Source organism: Sus scrofa, chromosome 17 (assembly GCF_054392235.1).
Source record: "Sus scrofa isolate SSC_HxYL_T2T_F1_AM1 chromosome 17, Sscrofa_HxYL_maternal_Yorkshire_Landrace_v2.0, whole genome shotgun sequence".
Classification (NCBI taxonomy): Eukaryota; Metazoa; Chordata; class Mammalia; order Artiodactyla; family Suidae; genus Sus; species Sus scrofa.
This window is the reverse complement of record NC_139399.1, coordinates 51,376,869-51,390,306: the sequence shown is the minus strand read 5'-3', so window position 1 is coordinate 51,390,306 and position 13,438 is coordinate 51,376,869. Positions and strand designations below refer to the sequence as shown.

Below are 13,438 nucleotides of genomic sequence, written 5' to 3'. Positions count from 1 at the left end.
AAAACTCTGTCTCACTTTGACAGTGTTTTGAAGATGCATATGACTTAGAATCCCTTTTTCTTCAAAATGTCTATGAGTACTTCTCAGAATTCAAGTTCTCAGAACAGGACACAGGCCAAGCAGCTTTAAACATCCTCCCCAAATGCACTAGCCTCCCCAAATGATACCGAGCACTTGAAATGTGGCTGCTCCTAACTGAGATGTGCTGTGAGTGTAAAACACATATCGGATTTCGAAGTCTAAGAAGCAAATCAAACATTAACAGTTTTCATATGGATTATATGTGAATAATACTCTTTTTGAAATATTCGGTCAAAATATATTATTAGAATTAATTTCATCTATTTCTTTTTACTTTTTAAAATGTGACTTTCAGGGGAGTTAACCTTGTGGTGCAGAGGAAATGAAACTGACTAGTATCCATGCGGATGTGGGTTCGATCCCTGGCCTTGCTCTGTGGGTCAGGAGGGATCTGGTATGGCCGGGAGCTGGGGTGTAGGTCAAAGAGGCAGCTTGGATCCCAAGTTGCTTTGGCTGAGGTGTAGGCCAGCAGCTGCAGCTCCGATTGGACCCCTAGCCTGGGAGATTTCATATGCAGTGGTTGTAGCCCTAAAAAGCAAAAAAAAAAAAAAAAAAAGATATTCAGGAGCATCCGCTGTGACACACGATGGGATCAACGGTGAAGCTTCTGCAGTGCCAGAACACAGGTTCGATCCCCAGCCAGGCACTGTGGGTTAAGGATCTGGTATTGCCATATCCGTGGGGTGGATTGTAACTGCAGCTTGGGTCTGATCCCTGGCCTGGGAACTTCATATTCCTTGGGTGCCACCAAAAAAAAAAAAAAAAAAAAAAACTTTCAGAAGATGTAGAGTAATGCATGTGGCATGCATTATATTTCCATTGGAGCAATGCTGCTCCCACATTCTGCTGTGAAGGCTTTGCTGACTGAAACAGGGGCATGTGAGTGGGGGGAGGGGTAGCCCAGTGGAGGAAAAGCAGGCGACCTCCGGATTCCTCGAAGGGGCAGTTCTCAAAGCTTCAAGAGAGTCTGGTCGCGAAGTGGCAACTAAACTGAGAGGTGAGAGAGAGGAGTTGGGCAGGGACAATAGTCTGGACCATGGCCTGGAACTGAAAGAGAAACTGAGTGTTCCAGGATGTCCCGTGCTTGGGGGGCAGAGGGAAGGGAGTGACCCAACATGAGACCAGAGTGGGCAGCAAGGACTGAGATTTAGGAAGCCTGTTAAACCCTTGTAAGTGGTTTCTCTTGAGGACACAGAAACACCACTGAAAGGTTTTCAGTTTGGTAAGACTAGGTAGATCTGAATTTTTAGGAACACTACCCTGATATTTAGATGGGGCATAGATGGGTGCAAGGATGAAACAGAGGAAAGAGGAGTTCCTGCTGGGGCTCAGCGGGTTAAGAACTCTTCTAGTATCCATGAGGATATGGATTCGATCCCTGGCTTTGCTCAGTGGATTAAGGATCGAGCATTGCTGTGAGCTGTGGTGTAGGTCACAGATTCTGCTCCCATCTGGCATTGCCATGGATCTGGTGTAGGCTGGCAGCTGCAGTTCCAATCGGATCCCTAGCCTGGGAACTTCCATATGCCACAGATGTGGCCCTAAAAAGAAAAAAAAATTTAATAAAAAAATAGAGGGAGAATGTGGACTCAGAAGCTATTGGAGTCGTCCAGGAGTGAGAAGTCTGGACTATGCCACCAACCCTGGAATTAAGGAAATCCACTGTCTGGCAAAAGAGTCAAAGATGGCACCACTGGTCTGGGCTACTTGAAGATGGGACCAGAGGAGGAGTTCCTGTTGTGGCGCAGCAGAAACAAATCTGACTACTATCCATGAGGCTGGGGGTTCAACATCCCTGGCCTCACTCAGTGGGTCGGGGATCCAGGGTTGCTGTGAGCTGTGGTGTAGGTGGCAGACATGGCTCGGGTCCCAAGTTTCTGTGGCTGTGGTGTAGGCCGGCAGCTGCAGCTCCAGTTCAGCTCCTAGCCTGGGAACTTCTATATGCCGTAAACGCGGCCCTAAAAAGCAAAAAAAAAAAAAAAAAAGATGGGACCAGGGGAGAGGGTGGAATCCAGGTTGATATCCTGGGGTGTTTTTTTTTTTTTTGCTTTTTAGGGCTATACCCGCAACATATGGAGGTTCCCAGGCTAGGGGTCGAATTGGAGCTACAGCTGCCCATCTACACCACAGCCACAGCAACACGGGGTCCGAGCCATGTCTGCGAAGACCTACACCATAGCTCAGAGCAATGCTAGATCCTTAATCCAGTGAGCAAGGCTAGGGATCAAACCAGCAACCTCATTGTTCCTAGTCGGATTTGTTTCCGTTGCGCCATGACAGGAACTCCCGACATCCTGAGTTTCAAGTATTGAGGCTGTGATGGGGAAAGAGAAGCCTGTTGGGGGGGAAGATGATGAGTTTAGGATCATTCTGGTTGAGGTTGGGAAGATCGGGGGGCATGCAAATGGAGATGACCAAGATGAGGGGAACATCCGGGTCTGGTTCTTGAAAGAAAGTTACAGGGTGGAGGTAGAGCTGGCAGGAAACCTCTCTCCCGTGAGCCTCAGGCTCCTCCTCTGCACAATGGGGACACGATCTACTTCCCAGCGATAGTGTGATGGTTAGAGAATGTAACAAGCTGAAGGCACCGGGCCTGACAGATGTACAGCAGGTGCTTAGGGAGTCTGGGTTCTTTGTTTCAGAAGGTCTACTGGCCACATTTCCTGAATGGTCAAACCCATCAAATTCTTTGCAGATACCACTTCCTCCTCCACTCCACATGGGACCCACATTTTTGTTTGTCCCTGGTGCAGTGATGGGGAGTTGTTGCTGAACACAGCTGTGGGGAGGGTGAGTGAAGGCCGTTTCCCCCTTCCCGGGTTACAGAGCAGAAAGGGAAAGGGCTGTGCAGTGGACAATTCTCAGGACCCAGAGATGAGAGCTAGGCTGCCTGCCCCAACCCTGCCACCAGCAAACAGAGAACCTTTGTCCTGTGGTAAGCCTCAGTTTCTCCACTGGCTTAAGGCTGGGTCTGCCCGCTGGGCCCTTGCCTGGTTCTGTCCCTGCCTTCCCCTGGCTCCCAGAGAGCCTCTTCCCTTTTCTTGACCCACCGAAGACATCACTTCCTTGAAGACTTGGCTCGCTGTGGGCCTCCTGGCGCCTCCTTCCTGGGGCTGAGGGCCAAAATCTTGACAAGATCAAGAAGAGGTTTTGGGGCTGGGCCAGGCTGGGAAAACAGGAAAGATGACGAACCCAACTCCCCTCCTCCTGGGGGCTGTTTATTCCAGTTTGCCCTCAGCTGAGTTTTCTGGACACACAGTAACCCTTGACATTTCATCCCGTGCCCAGCCGCTGGCCCCACGGTGCCTAATGAACCACTGGGTCATAGAGCTCACAGGCTTCTTCCCATGTCCCCTTGGCTGCCAGCACCGAACTCCTGGAAAGCTGGAAGGATGCAGGCCTGTCTTCACCGAGAGCTTGCCACGGTCCAGGGTTGGAACTGTCCTCTCCCACAAGCCTCTCCAGCTCCCCCGGGTAAGCAATATTTTTGCCATTTGCAGCCATGGAAACTGAGGCTCAGGAAAGTGACCCATGTCACCTAGCATGTTGGCCTTGAGTCGAGAAACAAAGAGGCCTGGAAGGGAGCAGGACACCTTCTCAATTAACAGCATGTTCTTTGCAGGCTGACGAACCTTGCTTCGTTGAAATTCTGACTCTGCAACTTCCTGCCTGTGGAATTCAGGCAAGTTCCTACTGGGACGCAGTGTGGGGTAGCGGTTAAAAAGCACAGGCCCTGGAATCAAATGTCAGTTCCGCCATCTGCTAGTTATGTGACCTTGGGCGAGTTCCTTTGCCTTTCTGCTCTGCCGTTTCCACAGCTGTAAAACTGGATAATAATAGCCCTGACTGTATAGACTTGTCATGCAGATTAAACGCGATAATCCATGTGGAACACTTAGCAGAGTGTCTGGCCCATGGGCCGGTTCCATTCGTGTCAGCTGTGCATGGATATGGACCTCACTGACTCGGGCTCCACCTGCTCCCCAGCCTGCCACCCTTCACCCTGGTAGCTCACTCAGCCCTTGCCGTGTGGTAGGTACTCGCTGGCCTGGTGGCTGGAGGAGTGGTTGGGAATTGACTCAGTGTTTCTGAAAGCAGGCTTCTGACACTGTGTGGGAGTAGGATTCTAAAGGAAGATTTTTAGGAGTTTCCCAACCACCCTGCAAGGGATTGCTTTCTGCACGCTAGTGTGAACTTTAAAATATTTCCACACGATTGTTTTGTTCTCTCTCTCCTTTTTTTTTGGCTTTTTAGGGCTGTGCTTGTGGCATATGGAAGTTCCCGGGCTAGGGATCGAATCAGAGCTGCAGCTGCTGGCCTACACCACAACCTTGGCAACACAGGATATTTAGTCCACTGAGCGAGGCCAGGGATCAAACCCATATCCTCATGGTTACTAGTCACACTCGCTATCACTAAGCCACAATGGGAACTCCTGGCTTTTTCTTTTCTGATTGCAGAAGCAACTTCTGTTCGTTGTGAACTGTTCAAAAGTGACACAGAGATATAAAGTGGAGAGTTAAAGTCCTGAGTAATCCTGCTTTGAAAGAAGTTGCCTGCTGTTTATCTGAGGCTCCCACTGTTTATCTGAGGCAGGCCTTTCCAGATTTTTCCTATGCTGCTGTGTGTCCCACTGCATGTTCAATACTGCAGGGCCCCCGCAGAAGTGGAGAGGACTGTTTGTACCTCAGGGGTGGGCATCGTTGGGGTGGGACACAGAAATTCACAGAACATTTAATCAGCAATTAAAGGCACCATCATACCGATGACTCATTCTCCCAGCACGCACTTAACCTCTGGGGCTCTGAGACCTGGAAATGATGAATCAAGGTCCCGTCTGGCTTTGGAGGGAGACCTGAGATTGAATTTCAGCCAGGAGACCCTCTAGTGCCCTTGTCCTGGATTATGCGCATGTCAACCAAGCCTCAGTGAGAGGGCAGAATGTGTGCTGGGGCCCCCACTGCCCAGAGAATAGCGTTCCCCACCCCATCATGCGCTGCGTGTTGGGAATCGAGCGGAAGGAGCCCGCCAGGCAGGACTCGCCATGGTTTCTGTGTCCTTGGGCAAACCGCTTCCCTTTTCTGAGCCTCAGGTTCCTCATCTGAAGCGTACGGAGAATCTTCCTACCTTGAAAGGCAGATTCCCCTATTCATTCATTCACTCACTCATTCATTCATTCATAGAAGATGGTATTTCCTAAGGGTGTTAAAGGATTACTCAATAAACAGCCATCTAGAAAAAAAAAAGAGTTGGGTTCGGTGGTAGATTGTATTATTGTTCAGCAAATATTTATTTCCCCCAGCCCTTCTGACTGTGGGAGGGATACACTTCCTTACTCTGTTGATATTGGACTTAGTCATGGGGCTTGTGTGGCCAGAAGAATATGTGTGGAAGTGACAGGGCCCAGCTCCAGGATACCCAGGGTCTCCATTCTCCCCTTTGGAGCAGCGGTCATCAGCCATGAGAACCGTGAGTCCAGACCGTGGGGGTTTCTTCAGCCTGGACTCAGAGTGAGAAAACATAGGAGGAAGCCCTGCACTCACCCCACTGCCTGGACCCCAGCCCAGCCCAGCCCTGACGACCCCCGCTGACCCGCAGACCCTGGGGTGAGAAATGAGTGTTTACTGCTGTAAGCATTCAGTTTGCGGGAGTTTTTTCCTTCTTCTTCCGGGTTTATTGAGATATAATTGACATACAGCGCTGTATAAGTTTTAGGTATAGAGCATAATGATTTGACCTACATGCATGACAAAATAATGACCACATAAGTTTAGTGAACATCCACTGTCTCATATATATATGTATATATATATTTCTTGTTTTGTCTTTTTAGGGCCATACCTGCGGCATATGGAAGTTCCCAGGCTAGGGATCCAAACAGAGCTAAAGCTGCCAGCCTCCACCACAGCCACAGCCACTCGGGATCCAAGCTGTGTCTGTGACCTATACCAAGCTCATGGCAACACCGGGTCCCCAACCCACTGAGTGAGGCCAGGGATTGAACCTGCATTCTCATGAATACTGTCGGATCTGCTTCCTCTGTGCCACAATAGGAACCCCCACCACCATCGAATATAGATGCAAAATGATAGAAGTAGGGAAAAAAATGTTTCCTGTGGTGAGAACTTTTAGGATTTGCTCTCTTAAATACTTGCATAGATAACATAGAGCAGTGTTAATTACATTTATCATGTTGTACATCCCTAGTCCTTATTTACCTTATACCTGGGAGTTTGTACCTTTTGGCCACCTTCATCCAATTGTGCCACCTCCCTTCCTCTGGTAACCACAAACCTGATCTCTTTTTTGATGAGACTGTTTATTTTTGAAGTATAATTGACCTACAATGCTATATGTTAGTTCCTGTTACACAACACACTGATTTGATGTTTCTATACATTTAAAAGTGCTCACATGATCATTTTGAAGTTATTTTTGTTTGTTTTTTGCTTTGGCTGCACCCACAGTATGCAGAAGTTCCTAAACAGGGATCAAACCTGTGCCACAGCAGTAACCAGAGCCACAGTAGTGACAATGCTGGATCCTTAACCCACTGAGCCACAAGGGAACACCTGAAGTTGTTTTTTTGTTTGTTTTTTGCTTTTTGTCTTTTTAGGGCCACACCTGTGGCATAGAGAAGTTCCTAGGCTAGGGGTCCAATTGGAGCTGCAGCTGCCAGCCTATGCCACAGCCATGGCAAAGCGGGATTCAAGCCACATCTGTGACCTACACCACAGCTTGCAGGAATGCCAGATCCTTAACCCACTGAGCAAGGCCAGGGAGCAAACCTGAATCCTCATGGATACTAGTTGGATTTGTTACAGCTAAGGCACAATGGGAACTCCTGAATTTGTTTTTTATACAGCATTGTTGCAGCACAATCTGGCTCATGTGCACCTCCACCTCGCTCCTTGTGCTGAGTGGGTCCACAGAAAGATTCTCTAATTGGACCATATTTGACCTGAGATCTGAATGTGAAGAGAGATCTAGCTGTGTGGCCATCATGGGGGAGGGACTCCAGGTAAAGGGAACAGCACCAGCATGGTCCTAAGGCTGGAGGAAACTTGGCCTTTTCAGCAATAGAATTAAAACCAATGGGATGGATTGTTTGATAAGAAAGTGAAAGGATGTCTGAGCCCCATATGTTCAATGGTTCTTTTCACATTTCCACTTGGGTGTCGCTCAGACACTTGAAACTCAAAGCATCAGATCCAAAGCTGAACTGCTGGTCTTCTCCCAGACCTGTCCTGCCTTTTTCATTTCCTCATCTCAGTCAATGGCACCACCCACCTACCTACCCAGTCCCCCAAGCCACAAGGCTGGACCTTGTCCTTAACTCTTCCCTCTCCCTGAACCCCCACATGCAGTCCCTCAAGTCCTAATATTCCACCTGCTTATTCTCTTATTTCTCCACCTCTCTCCACCTCCACTGGGACCACCCCTGTTAAAGCCACTATCATCTCTTGGTTAGATAACAACATCAGCCACCTCCCTGGCTTTCCTGCCTGCATTCTTAGCCTTTCACCAGTCAGTCCTCTACATGGAAGCCAGTAGTCTTATTTAAGAGCAAACCATCTCTCTATAAGTGAGTAGATAAAACAAGCTATGGTACATCTGTACAATGGAATATTATTCAGCAATAAAAAGGAATGAGCTAGTTTTGAAGATGGATGGTGATGATGTTTGCACAACAATGTGAACATATTTAATTCCATTGGAACTGCACACTTGGAAATGTTTAAAGTGATAAATTTTGTTATGTATATTTAACTCCCCCCATACACACCCACAAAAGGATAAGCTAGCAAGCCAAGAAAAAGCATGGAGTAAACTTCAGCGCATATTGCTAAGTGAAAGAAGCCAATCTTAAGAGGTTACACACTCTATGATTCCAACAATATAACGTTCTTGAAAAGATCAAGGTGGGGGGAGGAACAGGAGAGAAAAGAACAGTTCAAGCACAGGATATTGTTAAGGCAGCAAAACTATTCTGTAGGACACACTGTAATGGTGAACTCATGTTGTTAGGCATTTGTTAAAACCCAATGAACTGTACCGCACAAAGCATGAGCCCAAATGTAAACTGTAGACTTCAGTTAAAAAAACCCCACAGAGGCGTTCCTGTGTGCGGAAACAAATCTGACTAGGAACAATGAGGTTGCGGGTTCGATCTCTGGCCGCGTTCAGTGGGTTTGGGATCTGACGTGGCTGTGGCTGTGATGGAGGTTTGAAGCTGTAACTGTGATTCAACCCCTAGCCTGGGAACCTCCATATGCCATGGGTGTGGCCCTAGAAAGACAAACAAACAAACAAAAAACCCCACAGAAACAAAACCAAACAGATCGAGTTTCATGACGCCTCTTTTTAGACCTTCTAGTACCTGCCCCTCCAGCCTGGCCAGGAAGCTTCATTCCTCATCCCTCCCCCTGCTTACCCCTAGTCCTTCGTTAGAGCTCAGTTTAAAGGCCACCTCTTCAGAGACGACTTCCCTCATTCACCAGATTGGATCCACTCCTCCTTGTTTTACTTTTGCTTTAGAGTCTGTTCTTCAACTCTGCAGCCTTTGCACATTTGTAATTGGCGTTAATCATTTGTGTTTATTTGCATAACGGCCGCCTGGCACACCCCGTGAAGGTGGGTATGACCTGTCTCTCCTCACTATCTTATCTCTAGCACTGATCTAGTGCCTGGTACATAACACAGCTCAATATGTGTGTGGTTGAACACAGTTTGAAATAAAAGGTCACATATTGTACGATTCCATTTATATGAAATAACCAGTATAGGTAAATCCCTAGAGACCCAGTGCAGACTGGCGGTGGCCAGGGGCTGGGGAGAGAAGGAATGAGGAGTGATTGCTTAATGAGTATGGGGTTTCCTTTAAGGGGGATGAAAATGTTTGGGGGCTTGAAAGCATGGTGGTTGGATGGCATGGTGAATGTACTAAATGCCATTGAACTGTATATTTTATTTATTTATTTATCTTTTTAGAGCCGTGCCCGCCGCATATGGAGGTTCCCAGGCTAGGGGTCCAATTGGACCTGTAGCCGCCGGCCTATGCCACAGTCACAGCAATGCGGGATCCGAGCTGTGTCTGCGACCTACACTACTGCCCATGGCAACGCTGGATCCTTAACCCGCTGAGCAAGGTCAGGGATCGAACCCTCATCCTCATGAATGCTAGTCGGGTTTGTTAATGGCTGGGCCATGATGGGAATTCCTGAACTGTATATTTTAAAATGTCTCGGAGTTCCCGTTGTGGCTCAGTGGTTAACGAATCTGACTAGGAACCATAAGGTTGCGGGTTCGGTGCCTGCCCTTGCTCAGTGGGTTAAGGATCTGGCGTTGCCATGAGCTATGGTGTAGGTTGCAGATGCGGCTCAGATCCCGAGTTGCTGTGGCTCTGGCATAGGCTGGAAGCTACAGCTCCAATTCGACCCCTAGCCTGGGACCCTCCATAAACTGCGGGAGCGGCCCTAGAAAAGGCAAAAACAAAAAATAAAAAAAAGATAAAATGTCTCATTTTATGTTATGTGAATTTCACCTTAATTTTAAAAAAATGGTTTGAATTCAATGAATGTATTTCTTTCATTTTTGTCATATCTTAACACCTTTCTCGGGTTAGGACTGATAATTTTGGCCTCAGAGGTGGTTGTTTTTTGTTTTTTTTTAATAGCAGAAATGCAGAAAGAATAAAATGAAATGAATGTTAGCTTTTTCCCTTAATTTTTTTTCTTTTCATGGCTGCATCTGCGGCATATGGAAGTTCCCAGGCTAGGGGTCAAATTGGAGCTACAGCTGCCAGCCTACGCCACAGCCACGCAAATGCCAGAACCAAGCCATGTCTGTGACCTACACCACAGCTCACAGGAGCGCTGGATCCTTAACCCACTGATCAAGACCAGGGATCAAACCCTCGTCCTCATGGATACTAGTCAGGTTCATTACCGCTGAACCACGATGGGAACTCTTATTAAGGAAAATTTTAAGTGTATACAAAAATAGAGTATGTAACGAATCTCTTGTCACCCATCGTCTAGCTTCAATGGTTATCAATTCATGGATGGACTTATTATATACCCATCAACCTCCCTCCTCTACTGTATGAGTTTGATGCAACTATCACATACCATATAATTTTATCTGTAAACATTTCCTTGTGTCTCTTTAAAAGATAAGAGCTTTAAACATGTAACCACAGTACCATTATCACACCTACAAAACCAACAAATTCTTAATACTGTCAAATAACCCATCAGGGGTCAAATATGCCCACCTGTTGTACAGTTGTTTTTTCTTTTTAAACATATAGTGTTTAAATTGAGATGCAAACATGGAGTTCCCATTGTGGCTCAGTGGGTTAAGAACACAACAGCGTGTTGGTGAGGATGTGGGTTTGACCCCTGGCCTAGCTCAGTGGGTTAAGGATCCAGCGTTGCCATGAGCTGTGGTGCAGGTGGCAGATGTGCTTGAATCTGACGTTGCTGTGGCTGGCAGCTGTAGTTTTGATTGGCCCCTAGGTTGGGAACTCCATACGCTGCGGGTGAGGCCCTAAAAAGCAAAAAAAAAAAAAAAAAAAAAGAAAAGAAAAAAAATACAGGCACCCCTATGTTTATAGCAGTGCTATTCACAGTAGCCAAGATATAGAAACGGTCTAAATGTCCAACCAACAGAAAAGGAAATAAGGCATGTTCAGTCAAAAAAAGAGCAAAGTAATGCCATTCCAACAACATGGTTACAACTGCAGGTTATCATACTAAGTGAAGTACATCAGAAAAGAGAAAGGCAAATACCATGTGATATCACTTATAAGGGGAACCTAAAATATAACATAAATGAACCTATCTATGAAATAGAAGCAGACTCATGGACAAGGAGAACAGACTTGTGGTTGCCAAGGCGGAGGGAGCTGGGGGCGGAACGGAGTGGGAGGTTGGGGTTGGCAGATGTAAGCCAGTGTCCATGGAAGGGCTAAACAACGAGGTCCTACTGTGTAGCTCGGAGGACTGTATTCATTGTCCTCTGATAAACCATAAGGGAAAAGACTATTTTAAAAAAAAGAAGAGTGTGTGTGTGTGTGTGTGTGTGTGTGTGTGTGTGTAATTGAATCACTTTGTTGAAGTGATAAAATGATAAACCCCTGACCCCATTATTTCATGTGACTAGTATCTTGATAGAGTCAGGTTAAAGGCTTTTTAGCAGAAACACTTCACAGGTGAAGTACTGTATACCCCCACCAGGAGACACATCACCTACACGCATTTGTCTCTCTTTCAATGAAATTCCTAGCCATTGGTGATCATGGCTTAAACCCATTGTTTTGTTAAAGGTTGCAAAACCCAAGGTGCCAAAATTCTAATTCTTAAAGATTTTTTTTCGCTTATTAGCAAAAATATGTCTATCAAGAAAAACTTCCTCTAACCACTTTGTTGGTTTCAATGAGATCCAGTTCATACAGGAAAAGTAGAAAAAAATGGCTTGGTGCTTTCCCCTTATTTACCAATTTGCAAAATGTTGAGTTGCTTCCATAACACGCTTAAAGGGAATCCAGTGAGGTTTTCTTTTTCTTTTGCTCTTTCTCCTTCTAGTCTTCCTTCCCACCCCCGTCTCTTTCTCCGTCCCTCCCCTCTCCTCACCCAGGCCATATGGAGGTTCCCAGGCTAAGGTCTGATCAGAGCTGTATCCACCGGCTTACCCCACAGCCACAGCAACATCAGATCCGAGCCGCGTCTGCGACCTATACCACAGTTCACAGCAACGCCAGATCTGAAACCCACTGAGCAAGGCCAGGGATCAAACTCCCAACCTCATGGTTCCTAGTCTGATTCGTTTCCACTGCGCCATGATGGAAACTCCAACTTACGGATTTTAAACCTGCTTGATTTTAAACCTTATCAATGCTCAAATTGTCTCATCTTTGCCCAACCTGAGCCTCTTCAAATCGACTCCTTTTGACATGATCTGGTAGCTTACTTGCTTTCTGGAATGGCAAGATGTTCCAGGTTCATCTTGTGCATTTTTTTGGCCCTAGATTTGAAATGGCTATTTCTCCAAGGAGCCCTGGTTCTTGGGAAATGTTATTTAGATTTTTCACAATCTTTTCTCTAGGGTGCCATAGCTACTGCATTGGTATTTGTTTCTGGGTCTTTTCAGTCACTAGAGATAAAAAAAACTTGGAGGTCTTGAATTCACACTGATAGTTTCAAATTTAATTTAGATTACAGAATTTTTGCTTTGCTTTTTTGATTTCATATTTGGATTTCTTTTCTCTTATGTTGAGAGTCTTGGTTTCTAATGGCAATAACCCTAGATTTATCTGCTTTATCCTATAATATATAACATCGCAATTTTTACTGATAATATAATTACAGAAAACATTTTGAAGTTAAAAACCTTTTATTGGTTTGGGCAATTTTTGTCCTTTGAGTATATCTCTGTGGAATGTACAATCAGATTTCTGTATCTAAAGTTATTTGAAATAATTCCCCTCTGAGTGGTTACACTATCAATTTATTTATAGTTTGATACATCTGCTTCATTTTGTTTCCAAGTTTTAGGGAGTAGTTTATGTGAAATTCAATTTTGCTTTAATAATTACATGGAACAATAATATTGTTCCACAGCTAAATCTTCCAGATAAAGTATATTCAGGTGAGTCTAGATTTTATACTTGTTCCCTACACTCTGGTCTCTCCCTCTCTTTTAGGAAATCACTTTACTTTTTTTTGTTTTGTTTTTTCTTCTTTGATTTAAAAAATATATAAGCATATATGTGTGTATATATTTATATCCCCTCTTTCTTATGTAACTGGTAGCATACCATATCCCCTTCTTCTTTTTTTCCTTTGGCCTCATCTGAAGCAAGTGGAAATTCCAGGGCCAGGGATCAAACCCACGCCACAGCAGTGGTCTGAGCCACAGTAGTGATAATACCAGTTGCTTAACCCATTGAGCCATTAGGTAACTCCCCATATACATACACTTATTTCAGTATATATGTTCTGAAGTTCTATGTCTTTAACAATATGACTATATGTCTTTAATGATATATTCTAAAATTCACCCAATTACAATGTATAGAGATAGCATTCGTTTTCACAGCTGCATAGTACTCCATTTTGTAAGTGTACCATGATTTATTCACTTGATCCCTTGTTGATGGATGTTTGGGCAATTTCTAGCTATTTGCTATTACAAGAGTATGATAACAAAGGTCTTGTGCATTATTACTCTCAGGCTTTTGGCAGCATATTTTTGGGATAGATTCTTAGACATAAGATTGCTGGGTGATGCACATATAATATTGGTTTTCGAAGTCCTAGCTCACTTTCTGTGTGAGCTTTTTCACACTACTCTG

At 45.4% G+C, this 13,438-nt stretch overlaps 1 long non-coding RNA gene across 1 annotated transcript in view; it reads left to right on the top strand.

The window, feature by feature from the left end:
* Positions 1 to 3,449: 3,449 nt before the first annotated feature.
* The window catches only part of LOC110257414 (uncharacterized), a 45,032-nt gene continuing 35,043 nt past the window's right edge, over positions 3,450 to 13,438 (top strand). The window contains exon 1 of the long non-coding RNA XR_014832708.1: positions 3,450 to 3,555. This is a non-coding gene — a long non-coding RNA (uncharacterized LOC110257414). The remainder of the gene's footprint in view (positions 3,556 to 13,438) is intronic.